This window comes from Mobula birostris, chromosome 20 (genome assembly GCF_030028105.1).
Source record: "Mobula birostris isolate sMobBir1 chromosome 20, sMobBir1.hap1, whole genome shotgun sequence".
Taxonomy (NCBI): domain Eukaryota; kingdom Metazoa; phylum Chordata; class Chondrichthyes; order Myliobatiformes; family Myliobatidae; genus Mobula; species Mobula birostris.
In genome coordinates, this window is record NC_092389.1 from 18,884,546 (window position 1) to 18,900,678 (window position 16,133).

General features: G+C 39.5%; 1 protein-coding gene across 1 annotated transcript in view; it reads left to right on the top strand.

Annotated features, from left to right (window-relative positions):
- LOC140185089 (galactosylgalactosylxylosylprotein 3-beta-glucuronosyltransferase 1-like) overlaps positions 1-16,133 on the top strand; it is a 212,040-nt gene that overhangs the window by 25,999 nt on the left and 169,908 nt on the right. Inside the window, exon 2 of the mRNA XM_072238346.1 lies at positions 12,681-12,756. The gene's annotated coding sequence lies outside the window, so the exon portion shown is untranslated. The remainder of the gene's footprint in view (positions 1-12,680; positions 12,757-16,133) is intronic.

The window sequence follows — 16,133 nt, forward strand, 5'->3', positions numbered from 1 at the left end:
CCAAACTACAAGCGTTCATGGAATGCACAGTTAAGACCGTAAGATATAGGAACAGAATAGGAGATCAGCCACCTACCCAGGGATGCCTGGCTGTAGCCAGGACCAGCTTGTACAAAGTACATGCTTCCTCTGATCACTGTCCTTCAACTGCCCCGCTCACTCTCCCACACCCAATGCATCATTGCCGCGTCCATCCATAAACTAGCTGTTAAGCAGCTTCCAGGCTTGTATTGCTGTTGCCACTTTAAGAGATGACTGCAGAGATTGTAGCTGTGTGGCATCATGTGGCAGCTTCAGAAACTTGCAGAAGGCCAATAGATAACACTGCACCGAAGCTAGCAGAGCATGGGAAAGCCTGACAGAGCTGTTCATGAACCACACAATTAAAAACGTTGACCTTTATGTAACTTCTGCAGACAGCATTAAAGAGACCTGCAATGTTTTAAAGGATTGCAAAGCAATTTCTATGCTTATGCTTTCCATGCTTTGGAAGTCCAAATGTATAAAACCTGCAGTTCTTTGTGTCCGATAAAAAGACACTTGAACTAGTGGTGTTAATCCATGAAATGCAGCTTCAAACCCTGATACCCAATTACACAAAGACTAAAATGCATTTAAGTTTCATAATTGAGTTATTTCTGGGACTAGTTTGCAAGGTTTGCTTAAAGCCCAGCTCCTTTTTGTCCTACCTATTACAAGTTATTTCACTTATTTCACTCTAATTGAAAAAAAAGTAGGCTTCAGCTATTAATTTTCCATTTGACAGGTAACATTGCTTATTTTATGATGAATATATGCTCATTGATTAATAGCATCAGGAATTAAAATTAAAAATGTCCTTGCCATCATTTTTCACAATAAACTGTCTTGTAAAGCAACCAATTAATTAATGTTTGCATCTTAATTCCCTTAAAGGTGAAGAATGAATGTACAATATTTTGATGTTTTTTCTCGCACTTTGTAATTGACTATTTTAAAAGTCAATTATTATTTTAACTATTTCAACCAATTTTTAACAATCTTCCCATATAGCTACTTATAGGCACTTGGTCCACATTCCAGACCATAAAAGCTTCAGGTTGGTCTCAACTTCTCTGATCAGTAGTAAATAACGATTACAGTCTTCGAGCTATAAGGAAAAACTGGCTGCCATTATTAGGCTGAGATATAATGCCAACCATGGTCTGTGGCTTTGACCTTTCTTGCTCTCAGGAGAAGTGCTGGAAGGGCCAGTACCACCTATGATAGCAATGCAAAACTTTGATCCTTTCTATTAGATTTTCTCTCAGCTCCAGTTCAATCCTGACACCCAGTGCTATCTACAAGGAGTTTGCACATTCTTCAATTTCCTTGCACACCTACCAATGTTGTACATCTACATTGTTGGTAGAATCTCAGATGGAGATGAGAGGGTGTACAGGAGCGAGATATGCCAACTAGTGGAGTGGTGTCGCAGCAACAACCCGGCAACTCAATGTCAGTGAGACGAAAGATCTGATTGTGGACTTCAGGAAGGGTAAGATGAAGGGACACATACCAATCCTCATAGAGGGATCAGAAGTGGAGAGAGTGAGCAGTTTCAAGTTCCTGGGTGTCAAGATCTCTGAGGATCTAACCTGGTCCCAACATGTCGATGTAGTTATAAAGAAGGCAAGACAGTGACTATACTTCATTAGGAGTTTGAAGAGATTTTGTACATCAACAAATACAGTCAAAAACTTCTTATAGACGTACTATGGATAGCATTCTAACAGGCTGCATCACTGTCTGGTATGGAGAGGGCTACTGTACAGGAGCGAAAGAAACAGCAGGAGGTTCTAAATCTAGTCAGCTCCATCTTGGGTACTTGCCTACAAAGTACCCAGGACATCTTCAAGAGGCGGTGTCTCAGAAAGACAGCATCCATCATTAAGGACCCCCAGCATCCAGGGCATGCCCTTTTCTCACTTGGGAAGGAGGGAGAGGAGCCTGAAGGCACACACTCAGCGATTCCAGAACAGCTTCTTCCCCTCCGCCATCCGATTCCTAAATGGATGTTGATCCTGTGAACGCTACCTCACTTTTTTAATGTATATTATTTCTGTTTTTGCACAATTTTTAATCTATTACATATACTGTAATTGAATTACTTATTTATATATTATTATTTTTTCTTCTTCTATAGTATGTATTGAATTGAACTGCTACTGCTAAGTTAACAAGTTTCACGACTCATGCCGGTGATAATAAACCTGATTCTGATTCTGATCTCAAATACATATGGACTAGTAGGGTAATTAGCCAATGTAGTCTGCTGCAAGTGTAAGTGATAGAAATCGGAGAGAGGTTTTAGGAATGTGGAGAGAATAAACAGAACAAGTTTAGGAGCTGGGTGAATAGGCACATGGTGTGTGACATGGACTCGGTGGATTCAAAGATGCAAAGATTCAAAGTACGTTTATTATCAAAGTATGCATGCAACCCTGAGGTTTGTCTTCCCACAGACAGCCACGAAACAAAGAAGAACCATGGGAACAACCAGTTTAAAGAAAAATACCAAACATCAAACCCCTCCCCCACACACAAAAAATTGCACAAACGGCAACAAAAAATGAATGAAGGCACAGAATATAAAAGACATATAATATAACTGGAAGGCCTGTTTCCATGCAGTAGGACTCAAGGTCACTATGGCTTAATTCTGTTTGTGACTTGCTGCTTTAACTGTTTATCAGCCGCAGGTAGTATCAGCAGGTTGATACCCCAGTGTTAATTGCTCTTTCACTGTTGTTATTGAGCCAGTGCTGTTTCCAGTGGCTGCTGGTAAAATAGAAGGAGGGATTCATGACTCATGTGATTACAGTTTCTGCCAGCTCTCTGTGACAATTGGATCCTCAGCATCAATAGTACAAATGTGCTCTGAATTTATCCCATTCAGAGAGTTGATAGTGATGTTCTTCGTACATGGGTTAGATTGATTTATTTTCAAGGTGCAATGAAATTCCATGTTCACATGAAACTCACAGAGTAAACAACAGACATGGTAATAATTAGAACAATAAATTGTGATGAGAACAAAAACAGCAGAATGAGTATCTTGCAATCTGAAATAGTGCAATGAAAGAACACTAAAATGACAGAGTAACAGAGAAGTAGTTAAGATCATGAGAAGGTTGGGTAAAAAGAGGTGATTGGTTCAGGAGGCTGACAGCAATGGGGAAGAAGCTCTTTCTAACATAGAACATAGAACATTACAGACCAGTACAATGTCTTCGGTCATGATGTTGTGCCCACTGTTTAACCTCCTCCAAAATCTACCCATCCCTCCCACATGGCCTTCTATACTTCTTTCATCCATAAATGTCCATAATGTATCTGGCTGTACCACCACTCTCGGCAGTGTGTTCCAAGCACTCATCACTCTCTGTGTAAAAAACCTACTTCTGACATGCCCCTTATATTTTCCTCCGGTCACACCAAACGGTTCCAGCACTGCCTCTTTAACCTCAACATGTTCCAGCACATTAGCCTGTTCTACACTGACCTTACATTCATCAAGATCCCCCTCAATGGTAAATACTGAAGCAAAGTATTCATTAAGAACATCACCTACCCCCCTCCAACTCTAGATGCATGTTTCCTCGTTTATCCTTAATTGGTCCTACCCTCACTCTAGTTGTCCTTCTGTTCTTCATGAACATGGAGAACGCCTTGGGCTAGTCCTTATTCCTATTTGTCAAAACCTTCTCATATCCTCTTCTCGCTCTCTTAAGTCCATATTCCTAAGCTCCTTTCAGGCTATCTTATAACTCTCAAGAGCCCTGTCTAATTTTTGCTTCCTAAACCTAAGTATGCTTCCTTCTTCCTCTTGAACAGATATTTGACATCTCTTGTCAACCATAGATTCTTCACCTGATCATTCTTTCCCTCCCTATCCAGAACGCCGGCCAAGCGCTTCCTAAACAACCTCCACATCTCTATGGCACATTTCTTTGAGAACATCTGTTTCCAATGTATGCTCCCAAACTCCTCCTGATGGCATCATAATTACCCCATTCCCCCAAATTATTTTTTTTCCCTATGCCATCTGCTCCTATCTTTGCCCAAGGCCCAAAGTCATGGAGTTGTGGTCACTGTCTCCAAAATACTTTTCCACAAAGATATCTGTCACCTGACCTGGTTCATTACCCAGTACTAATCTAGTATGGCCTCTCTAGTCAGCCTGTCTACATATTGTGTCAGAAATCCTTCCTGAACATACCTAACAAATTCTGCCCCATCTACACCATTTGCACTAAACATGACAACAACCCTGTTATTTTTGCACCTTTCCAAAATCTGCCTACTGATCTGATCCTTGTGTGGTCACTGTCGTGATTGCGGTTCCTATAGAATACTTTCAATAGAGTGATTGCTTCCTTCCTGTTTTTGATTTCCACCCACTGACTCAGTAGACAATACCTCCATGAAATGCTTCCTTTCTGCAGCTGTGATACTATGCCTTATTAGCAATGGTACTCCCCACCTCTTTTACCTCCCTTTTTGTCCCTTATGACTGGACATCCAAGCTCTCATGCCCCTGCATCTTCTCTCAGAAGGTGGAAGAGTGGAAAGGAATACCAGCATGGTAGCCATCTGGTGGAGCTTTGTCTTCGAAAGGAATTATGTTACTTGCTCTCATCAGAAGTTGTTGATAGATGCATCAATGACAAGTAAATTTGTGAGGAGAGCTTTAAGCAAACTTATACATTGTTTTCGTCCTTTCATGACTATTTGCCTCGTTTGTCACATACACCTTTCAGTATGACACGGTAGCACAGCCGGAAGAGTTGCTGCCTCACAGTGCCAGAGACCTAGGTTCAATCCTGACCTTGGGTGCCATCTGTGTGGAGTTCACATGTGTTTCTTGTGACTGCATGGATTTCCCCTTGGTGATCTGGTTTCCTCCAAAGTCCTAAAGATATTCAGGCCAGTAGAATAATTCCACGCTGTAAATTGCCCCTATTGTGTAGGTGAGTGGTCCAATCTTGAGGGAGTTGCTAGAACGAGATTAGGGTAAGTGGGCAGTTGATGGTCAGCATGAATTTGATGGGCCAAAGGGCCTGTTTCTGTGCTAAATCTCTATGTGACTATGACTCATCCAATCAGCCAGTGATGGTGCAACCAAGGCACTCGACATGATAAACATTGAAGAGACCCAGTCTGTGTATATTCTATGTCCTGTCACTCTCAGTGCTATCCAAAATGGTTTTAATTGTGGATGAGTACAGATTCATGAGTGGAAGGAGAGTAAGGGTTAGCAGAGGACTGACCAAAGATGTAATGGAGTTTGAGCAGTCAGACGGAATGGATCCAGTGGGAGGTCTGTTGCAATGGCTGAAAAATATAATTCCAAGAAAATGGTCAGACCAGATTATTGTTTGATTCATCTGAAGAACAACTCTATTATTTAGAACACCAGACCCTGGCTGTTAGTAATGAGGACTTCAGAGGTTTATTGGGAAATTTGAGTGATTTCATTCTTTTTATGTTTAATCATAGCAATTTCAAAACACCCAAGTAAAATTGACTTTATAGGCCAATAGAGAGGATATTTAATAGAGTACTATGTCACTCAAGACCTGGAGTCATAAATTGGCCTATTCTCCCTTAATGGAAATTGGTAAATAATTTTTGTTCAACCTCTTGCTGCTAGCTTTATAATTCCAGGCAAGTTAGTAAACTGAACTTTATTTCTAACCTGTCATCTCATAGTACAGTGCATGGGTTTAATTGTTTTGCTGTAAGCATTTCCAAATAGGCAAAGATAGAACGATAAATATAACATCCTTTATAGAAGGCAGTAACTGTGAACTAGACTGCAGTGTTTGGATACGATTATGTATCAATAGCCATTCAAACTAGTTTTTAAATGTACCCTATACATACTGTAGACTATTATATTATTTGCATTCATGTTCCCCGTGTATCGGTCCAGGTCTCAACTTCATCCCATAATTTCACTACTTTGCTACATTCACTACACTTCTGTGATTTCAAGATATCCTAAAATCATACAAGGAAGTTCATTTGAAGGAAGTACAGCCCTACATGTTAACCTTGCTGGTACCCCCTTCCAATCGACAATGGACAGCTCCTCCTTCATGCCTCTGTAATTCCCTTTACTCCACTGTAATACTGATACACCTGACTTTTGTTTCTCTCTTTCAAGCTGCAGGGTGAATTCTATCTTATTCTGATCACTGTCTCCTAAGGGTTCCTTTACCTAATCAAATCTAGTTCATTACTCAACATCCAATCCAGAATTGCCTTTCCCCTGGTAGGTTCAACCACAGGTTGCTTTTAAAAAGTCATCTCGTAACCATTCAAAGGTTTCAAAGGTACATTTAATGTCAGAGAAATGTATATAATATACATCCTGAAGTGCTTTTTCTTTGCAACCATCCACGAAAACAGAGGAGTGCCCCAAAGAATGAATGACAGTTAAATGTTAGAACCCCAAAGTCCCCCCCCAAGCTCCCCTCCCTCCCGTGTGTAAATGGCAGCAAGCAACAATCCCCCACTCCCTCCACGAGCAAAAAATGCATTGGCACCCACCACCGAGCACTCAAGCATGAACAAAGCAACAGCAAAGACACAGAGTTGCAGTACCCTATAGACCACTTGTTCACCCAGTATTCGACAGACCACAGGCTCTCTCTCTCTCCCTAATAAGGGAGAAAGAAGTGTCTCCATTTCACAACAAGAGGGGAGACATAACAAACATTTCACTGGTTTACAATGTTAAAAGTCCATTGCGTCACTTTTTCTGAGCTCTGTGCCTAAAGATCTTGGGTTTCTGGGCACACAGCCAGAGATCTGCTGTCTCCAATGACACACCAATCACCTGCAGAGGTACCGACTTCTGATCACACGCCCCCCCACCGCCCCGTCTCCAGAGCCACGAAATCTTGGTCGTCCGAAGGCGAGCGAAGCTCTTAGGCTGAGCCCTTGGCGTGCCGAACAACGGCCATTCATGAAATCCTTAGAGCGGGTCCCATTCCCGCAAAGAACCGTAGTCAGCATAGTCATTCTAGATATTCCTTCTCTTGGGATCCAGCACCAACCTGATTTTCCCAATCTACCTCCATATTGAAATACTCCATCACAATCACAACACTGCACTTATTACATGCCTTTTCTATCTCCTGTTATAATTTGTATTCCACATCCTGTCTGTTGCTCGGAGGCCTGTATAAGACTCCCATTAGGGTCTTTTTACCCTTGCAGTTCCTTAACTCTACTTAAAGATTCTACATTTTCTGATCCTATGTAACCACTTCCTGAAGATTTGATTTCATTTTTTACCTACTGAGCCATTCCACACCCTCAGCCTACTACCTGTACTTTCAATACACTGTACATCCTTGGACGTTAAGCTCCCAACTAAGATCTTCTTTTAGCCGTGACTGAGTGATGCCCACAACATCATACCTGCCAATCTCTAACTGCATTACATATTTATCCACCTTATTCAGATATAACGTTTTCAGGCCTGTTTTCAACATTCAATTTTGTCTCCTGATACACTTCAACTCATCCTACTGACTGCAATGTTGTCCTATCATCTGCCTGTCCTCATCAGTCTCAATACACACTGCATCTACTTATATACCAAATGCCCCATCCTCAGCCCTATCAGTCCAGTTCCCATCCCCCTGCCAAATTAATTTAAACCATCCCCAACAGCTCTAGAAAACCTGCCCACAAGGGTATTTGACCCCTTGGGTTCAGGTGTAATCCGTCCTTTTTCTACAGGTCAAACCTTGCCCAAAAGAGATCTCATTGATCCAAAAATCTGAAACCCTGCCCTCTGCACCAATTTCTCAACCACACAGTCATCTGCCAAATCATCCTATTCTTACCCTCAATGGCACACGGCACAGGCGCCAATCGAGAGGTTACTACCCTGGCGGTCTCGTTTTTCAGCTTTCTTTATTCAGGACCTCCTCCCTATGTCGTTGATACCAATATGTAGCATGACTTCTGGCTGCTCACCCTCTCCCCTTAGAATGCTGTGGACCTGATCTGAGACATCCTTGACCCTGGCACCTGGGAGGCAAAGATGTCTCTTTCACGTGCACAGAATCTCCTGTCTGCTTCTCTAAGAATGGAAACCCTATCATTACTGCATTAATATTGACTTGGTAAAAAGACAAGATCTAACAGCTATTTTAATTACACAATTATTGTACTTCCCATGTTTTTTAATAATATATTAATTTTACATTGAACATACGTAGAACAGTACAGAACAGTATAGGCTCTTTGGCCCACAATGTTATGCCAGCCTTTAGAAACAACAATTGATCTAACCTTTCCTCCTACACAATCCATAGCCCTCCATTTTTCCGACCTCTATGTACCTAAGCAAAAATCTCTCAACTGTCCCTATTGTATCAACAAATATTTTATCCCATATCGATTTTCCTGCCACTCTTATTTCGACATTTCTTGCAGTGATCATTTCTTACAATGATCAGTTTGATTCCATAATGAAAACAGGAAATGCTGAAATATTCAGGAAGTCAGGGTGTATCTGTGGGAAGAGAAACAGTATTAACATTTCAGGTTGAAGACACTTCATCAGAACTCAACATTTCCTGTTTTTATTTTAGATTTTCAGCGCCTGTGCTTTTTTATAAATTCTAATTTTGATCCTCTGGATCTCTTGCTGTGAACTTCATCAACTTTCAACTTACTTAATCCTGTATTTTGAGGCAAACAAACAGAAGTTATGAAAACCTTTCTTTCACGTTATGTATTTCATGAATAAATGTGAACAATGTATACCTGTGGTGGTCTAAATTTTTATCTCTAAATTTCCATACATAATAATGTTCCTTGAATTATCTATATCGCATGAATGCTTTTTCTGTGTATTTGAGGCATTTGCTGGTTAAACATAAAAGGAATCATGCCAAAATATTATACACCCAACACGCATGATCTAGGTGGAGTAATACTTCTATTTTCTCTTGAATCACATCACTGTCGATTTTTGGTAATTTCTGTCACACCAGCAGGAAATACTATAAAAATGCCTTTTAAAGTAACTTAGGTATCTGTTTAGGGCATGAAAAGACAGTGTTTCAGAACTAAGCTGGACATAAAACGTTTTGGTGTGGCCTGCAGAGGTATCAGTGGAAAAGAAACAGAATAGTAAAAGGCAAAGAGGAAACAACTGGAGGTCATAGAGATTTAATTAAGAAATATTCCAGTTCTTTGGGAACTATCAGGTCTGATGTAAGTACGATCTGATTTTACATATTTTGTTGCAGGCAGTCTACCAGTGAAAAAGTCTTTCAAGATCATAAGGAAGTCCCAATGGCTTGGAATGTCAAAACCAATTATGATGATTGCTTCAATCCTGAGCAGCACAAAGCCAAAACTAAAAAAAAAACACATAATAGAGAATAGAGATACCCATTATTCTCCATTTTTATCTTCTGTAATCACTAAACACTAAGATAATTTAATAAATATGATAATATTGAAAGGCCTATTAAATATTTCTAAAAATATGGTGAAAAGATGACATCCATTTATTCCAATTTAACAAGTTACTACCTTGATTGATTTCTGTCTGTACCTTGGGAAATGTAGAGTTTGCAGGGGAGAACTTTAGAAAGAAATTAGGAGGGCAAAATGGGGCCCTGAAATATGAAATCCATGAAGAGCTGGTTGATTGCAAACTGGGTGTGTGATAAGAAGCGGAGAGTGGTGGTAGATAGATGATTTGATGGTTCAAAGTCTGTGACCAGTGGTGAAGCACAGGGATTATTGGTATAGCACTATAGTTGTTTGCGATGTAAATTAATGACTAGGATGTGAATACAGGAGGCATGATTAGTAAGTTTGTTGATGACACAAAAGTTGGTGGCATTTTGGATAGCAGAGAGTGTTGTCAAAGCAGCAAAAGGATATACCATAGATCAGATGGGAAGTTGTGTAGATATTGACAGATAGAATTTAATCTCAGCAGTGCAAGGTATTGTATTTTGGGAAGGCAAATAAGGGTGTGAGGTACTGTATACAATAAATTTTAGGGCACTCAGGAATGCTGAAGAACAGGTGAACTTTGTGCTTCAGTCCAAAGTTCACTGAAAGTGACAGAAATGTAGATAGCGTAGTGAAGAAGACATCTGGTCTGCTTCCCATCATAGGTCAGGACATACTTCAAAGAAAATTTATTATCAAAGGGCATATATGTCACCATATATAACCTTGTGAGTCATTTTCGCAGGCATACTCAATAAATCCATAATAGAATAATAATCATCATAGAATCAATGCAAGACCATATAACTTGAGCATTTAACTAGAGCACAAAAGCCAACCAACTGTGCAAATACAAAAAGAAAGAAATAATATTAAGTAAATAAGCTATAAATATTGAGAACATAAGATGAACAATCTTTCAAAGTGAGTTTGTAGGTTGTGGGAACATTTCAATGATAGCGCAAATGAAGTTATCCCCTTTGGATCAAAAGCCTGATAGTTGAGGAGTAATAATTGTTCCTGAACCTGGTGGTGTGAGTCCTAAGGCTCCTGTACCTTTTCCTGATGACAGCAGTGAGAAGAGAGCATTTCCTGGGTGGTGGGGGTCCCTGATGATAGATGCTGCTTTCCTGCGATAATGCTGCATGTAGATGTGCTTAATCTTGGGGAGGGCTTTACCTGTGGTTGACTAGGCTGTATCCATTACTTTTTGGATGATTTTCTGTTCGAGGGCATTGGTGTTTCCATATCGGACTGTGATGCAGTCTCTACTACACATCTATAGAAGTTTGTCAAAGTTTTAGATGCCATCATAAACTCCTAAGGAAGTCAAGGTGCTACTGTGCTTCCTTTGTAGTTGCACTTACATACTGGGCCGAGGACAAGTCTTCCAAAATTATAATACTGAGGCATTTTTAAGTTACTGACCCTCTCTGCCTCTGATCCTCCAATGAGGACTGGCTCATGGACCTCTGGTTTCCTCCTCCTGAAGTCAATAATCAGCTCCTTGGTCTTGCTGACATTGAGTAAGAGGTTGTTGTCGTGGCACCACTCAGCCAGATTTTCCATCTCCCTCCTACATGCTGATTCGTCAGCTTTCTTATACTGTTATATAAAATATATAAGTTGAATCTCATTATGCAAATTTACAGAACACTGGTTAGATCACATGTGGAATATTGTGCGCAGTTCTCTTTGCCACACTATAGGAAGAATGTAGTTGTGCTGGAGAGATTGCAGAGGAATTCACTGGGATGTTGCCTGGATTGGAGGAGCTCAGTTATGAGGAGAGATTGGATCGATAGGCTAAACTTGTTTTGTCTGGAACATGGAAGGCTAATGGATGACCTGATAGATGTTTATAAAATTATGAGAGGCACAGATTGACCAGATAGTTTTTTTTTCTCATGGCTGGGTTATCAAAATTAAGAGGACATGGGTTTAAGGTGTGTGGAACAAGTTTTAAAGGAGATTTAAGTGGACTATTTTGTTTTTGCAGAGTGGTTGATATCTGGAACTAAGTGCCAGAGGAGCTGGTGGAATCAGGTGCAATCACTATGTTTAAGAGACATTTAGACAGGCTCTTACATAGCTAAGGATTAGAAGGCAAATGCAGGTAAATGGGATTAGTGTAGCTGGGCACAAAGGCAGGCATGGGCTTGGTGGGCAAAGGAACTTGCTTCTGTGCTGTACAACTTTATGTCATGCAGGCCAGTGGTGTAGTGGCATCCGCACTGGACTTTGACACAAGGGGTCCTGGGCTCAAATCCGACTGGTTCCTTGCATGCTTTCCATCTGTGCTAGGTTGAGCATCAAGCTAGCAACATGGCCTCATAAAACACAGACAAATGCTAAAGTTTGCCACTGGATGTGCCACAGAGTGCAGAGAGGAACAACAACAACTGTAATTTCAATGCTGTATTTGCATTTAATTTATTCTACTGCAACCACAAAGCAATGCTTAAAAATGGACCATATAGAGAGAGAAAACTGTTGTAAAACATATCATTTCATTCCATGAGTTAGATTGTTTATAATGCAAAAGTCTTAATGAATGATAACCCTATTTTTCACACATAACCACCCAGAGTTACACACAATAGGAACAATTGTACCAGTGACATGAAATGAAATAAAATAGAGCAAATGTGACAGTGACTGAAGACACTGAGAATCTTGTGCTGAATAATGTCACAGGAGGATTCCACATGTAGACAGATGCATGTTTGATATGAGTAACAGGGTCATCATTTAATCAACAGCTCTGAGATACTTTATAAGAGTGCTTGAGCTTTTTGTGTTCCATAATCCAGGGATTAAATTGCAACAAGCAATGGCTGTGTTACCTCTTGTAACTTAGTGCCAATATCATTCAATAAATCTGTCGTGATCTTATTACAATCATTAATCCTTGAGGACAGACCTTGTCATACATCAGCTGGATGGACAGCCCTGGTTTCTGACTTCTGTCTTAATATTGGAGTCTGACTAAAATAAAAGAGTGAAAATCAAATAAATTAGTCTCAGCTAATGCACGGTATGTTCTGCAGAATTAGTGGGGAATTGAGAATGACTTACTGATATTAATTTTATCTTGAGCATCATTCTTATTGAAGACATTAAGGACTTATATCTGTATGGCTTTATCACATTTTCTACAGGCACCACAGAGAACCTGAAATATAGAGGTGAAGTTTATAAATTAGTGCCGTTGATGCAAAGGAACAAGTATTGAAGGTCAGTGTTCATTAGATTACGGTCTAAGTACCCAAAATACATTTCCAGAAGCTGTGAGCCTGTGGTTCTATGTTATAAAATCTATCCAATAATGAATGATTTTGTCTACAAGAAGGCTCTAATATACCCAGTTATAGCTGCTATATATCATACAGTAAGGTCCTACAAATAGCGCTGAGTTTTTTGTCCAATTTTGTGTTGCTTCTGCAAGCTTGACTTAGCAAAGTTCAAAGTAAATTTATTATCAAAGTACATATGTGTCAGCGTATACTGCCCTGAGGTTTATTTTCTTGAAGGCATTCAAAGTAGAACAAAGAAGTACAATAGAATCAATGAAAAATCACACACAAAGACTGAACAACAACCAATGTGCAAAAGAAGACAAATTGTACAAATAGAATAATAAATAAATAAATGAATAAATAAATCTAAGAATTTGAGTTGTAGAGTCCTTGAAACTGAGTCTATAGGTAGTGGAATCAGTTCAGAGTTGAGGTGAGTGAAGTTATCCATGTCAGTTCAAGAACCTGATGGTCGAAGAGTAATAACTGTTTGTGAATCTGGTGGTGTAGGACCTAAACCTTCTGTACCTCCTTAGCTTGGCCTAGAACTCTTGCATGTCGAGCATTCTGGAGGTTCAGTGGAGCAGGGGAGATGTTCTGATGGAGATATTTAAAACATTCAAAAATGAATTAAGACATATATAGAAAAATCAGTTCCTCAAATGAAGAAATAAAGAACAATGTGACAATCTTACAATTAGAGCAAGGTTATTCAATAGCAAATGCAGGAAATACTTCTTTCATAGAAAGCATACAGGAAATCTGGAACTCATGCCCCAAGAAAGTTGAGGCTACTTGATTAAGCAGAGTTTTCAAAAGTCACGTTGATATATTTTTGTGTGTTAAGTATATCAAGAGGTGTGAATCAAAGACAATGGTGCTGAAATAGGTATAAGACGTTAGCTAAAGGAAAGAAGAGGTTGGACTGAGGAGTTTGCAGGTCTATTCTAGTTCCTAATGGGGCTTTGAAAGAAATGTGTTCACCAGAACACTCTGGCATCAGTCCAAACTTTATTCTTTGATATTATGATGCCAAAAATTCTTCTCAAGCTTGGTGGTTAGCAGAGTCTCCTTTTAGCCAACTCACATTAAGATATATATTCCAAACTTTCCCATTATTATTTTCCAGCTGTGGATTTTGGTTTCAAGAAGTCCAAAGTGGATTCATTGAACTGAGTTATTCATTTGTCAGTTGGTTATCTGATTAAATAGTCCAACTGGCTGTTACACTATCGTGCTTATTATTTCACAGTTGTAAAGCAAAATTATTCTCAATCTCAGAAATCTAGTATTTTCAACATGTAAATAAGAGAACATTGGAAACCGCAGAGCTGCAATATTCTGAAAGTGTCAGCTTCCAGTTATACAAAACCCACACCATGAATTATTAGTGCTTGATGTGAAATATGAGTGTTCAACTCACATTAACTAGAAACAGGGGCACACATTAACTTTTCCCTGAGAGCCATATTAATACGAGGTAACTTAAGCATGTTGCATTCACAAGACAATATTTAAATAACCTGCCTGCATATACTCCCAATGGCACAGGCTTCATTTCAATACAAATCCATCCTTTGGAAGAGAAAATGGCACAGTAACGACATGGTTAGTGTAGCGCTTTACAGCGCCAGCTGTAAGATTGGGGTTCAATTCTTCCAGCTGTCAGTAAGGAGTTTGTATGTTCTCCTTGTGATCGCATGGGTTTCCTCTGGGTGCTCCAGCTTCCCCCCATTTTCCAAAGGCGTACAGTTCGAGTAAGTGAGTTGTGGGCATGCTATGTTGGTGCCAGAAGTGTGGCAACACTCGTGGGCTGCCCAGCACAATCCTCACTGATCTGGTTTAATGCAGCTGACACATTACACTGTATGTTTCAATGTACGTGTGATAAATAAAATCAATATTTCTTTCTTCCTTTCTGTTCTTCCCTCTTATAAATGGTGAAAGTTGTGGGGTTCACTGAATGTTGTTTTGTCTGCAGAAGATGAACGTGTATTGAAACTGGATCAATACATGAAAGGAGCATGAATGCAGGATTATCAACATCACATTTCTACATTGTCGCTATTGGAAGTCCTGCAGCCCCGTACCCAACTGCATAGTTTGAGTTTCCTCACCAAAACGATTACAGCAGTTCAAGGATAGTTAGAGATGCACCTTGTGTAGGACAGTTAGGGATTGTCAATAAATGCTGGCATTATTAGCACTGTCTACATCCCAAGAAGCTGAGCTGTGGAATTTGCAGCATTGATATTGCAAAAGCGAGGAAGTATTTGAAGGGCTGAATTGCCTCCATTGTGCTGTTATCACTCTAAAATTCGCGGCAGTATTTTTGTTTACATAAGAATCATGCTTGAAATTATGATTTTGTATTATTAATTAGTGCCTAATGGTCAAAAAAGAACACAACGTAAAATTGACCATCACTTAGTACAAATTGTCAGTAAATAATCAAGGCAAATTCATGCCTGAAATAAAACTGACCCATTGCAAGGGAAGAGTGGAATGTAATTTCTGAAGTTTGGGACTAAGACCATGTCCTCACAGAGTTGTGATAGTCTCCCGATGGCTCATGCTGTCAACAATATTTCTGTTTATTGGATACATTTATAAACAGTCAAAAAAACCAATTAAAAACTACTGATTAAAAACTGTAAAAAATAAATTGACCTAGCACTTAATTGACTTAATTTAATTGAAAATGCACAATTAGATAAAAAGAAACCACTTATCCTTTTACTTTTCAATAAATAATTGGTTAGATAATATTGAGTCAGTGAGAATACTAATCTCAATACAGACAACATCTCCATCACCAAGTGGGTTCTGCTACGTACCTTCAATTTAATTAGACCGTGCTAGATGTGCCAGTTTTCACTGACATAATACTGGGGACACAGATACAATTTGCATCTGCCTTCTCAGTTCAGTAAGTTACTTGTGAACTAAGTCCAGAGGTGGAGTAGAAGACCAGAACTGTAGATACAAAATTCCAGGATATGCACATGGATGTAGGAAAAACAGAGAACTATGAATTATGTAGGAGGGAAGAGTTAGATTGATTGTGGTGTAGATTTATAAAGGTTGGCATAACAACATGTGGCAAAGAGCCTGTACTGTGTTCTATGTTCTATGTAAAACCTAATATTATGAAGCAAGGGAACTATAATAATTTAGCAACTAAAATAAATGCTGGGTCTTGTCCTTTTACTGAGACAATATTAGATATAATCTGCACTGGTGTGAATCTCCTAGTTATGCAGTGTTTCCTCTGCTTGGTAAAACTCATTGAACTGGATACCAAAAGCAGAGCAT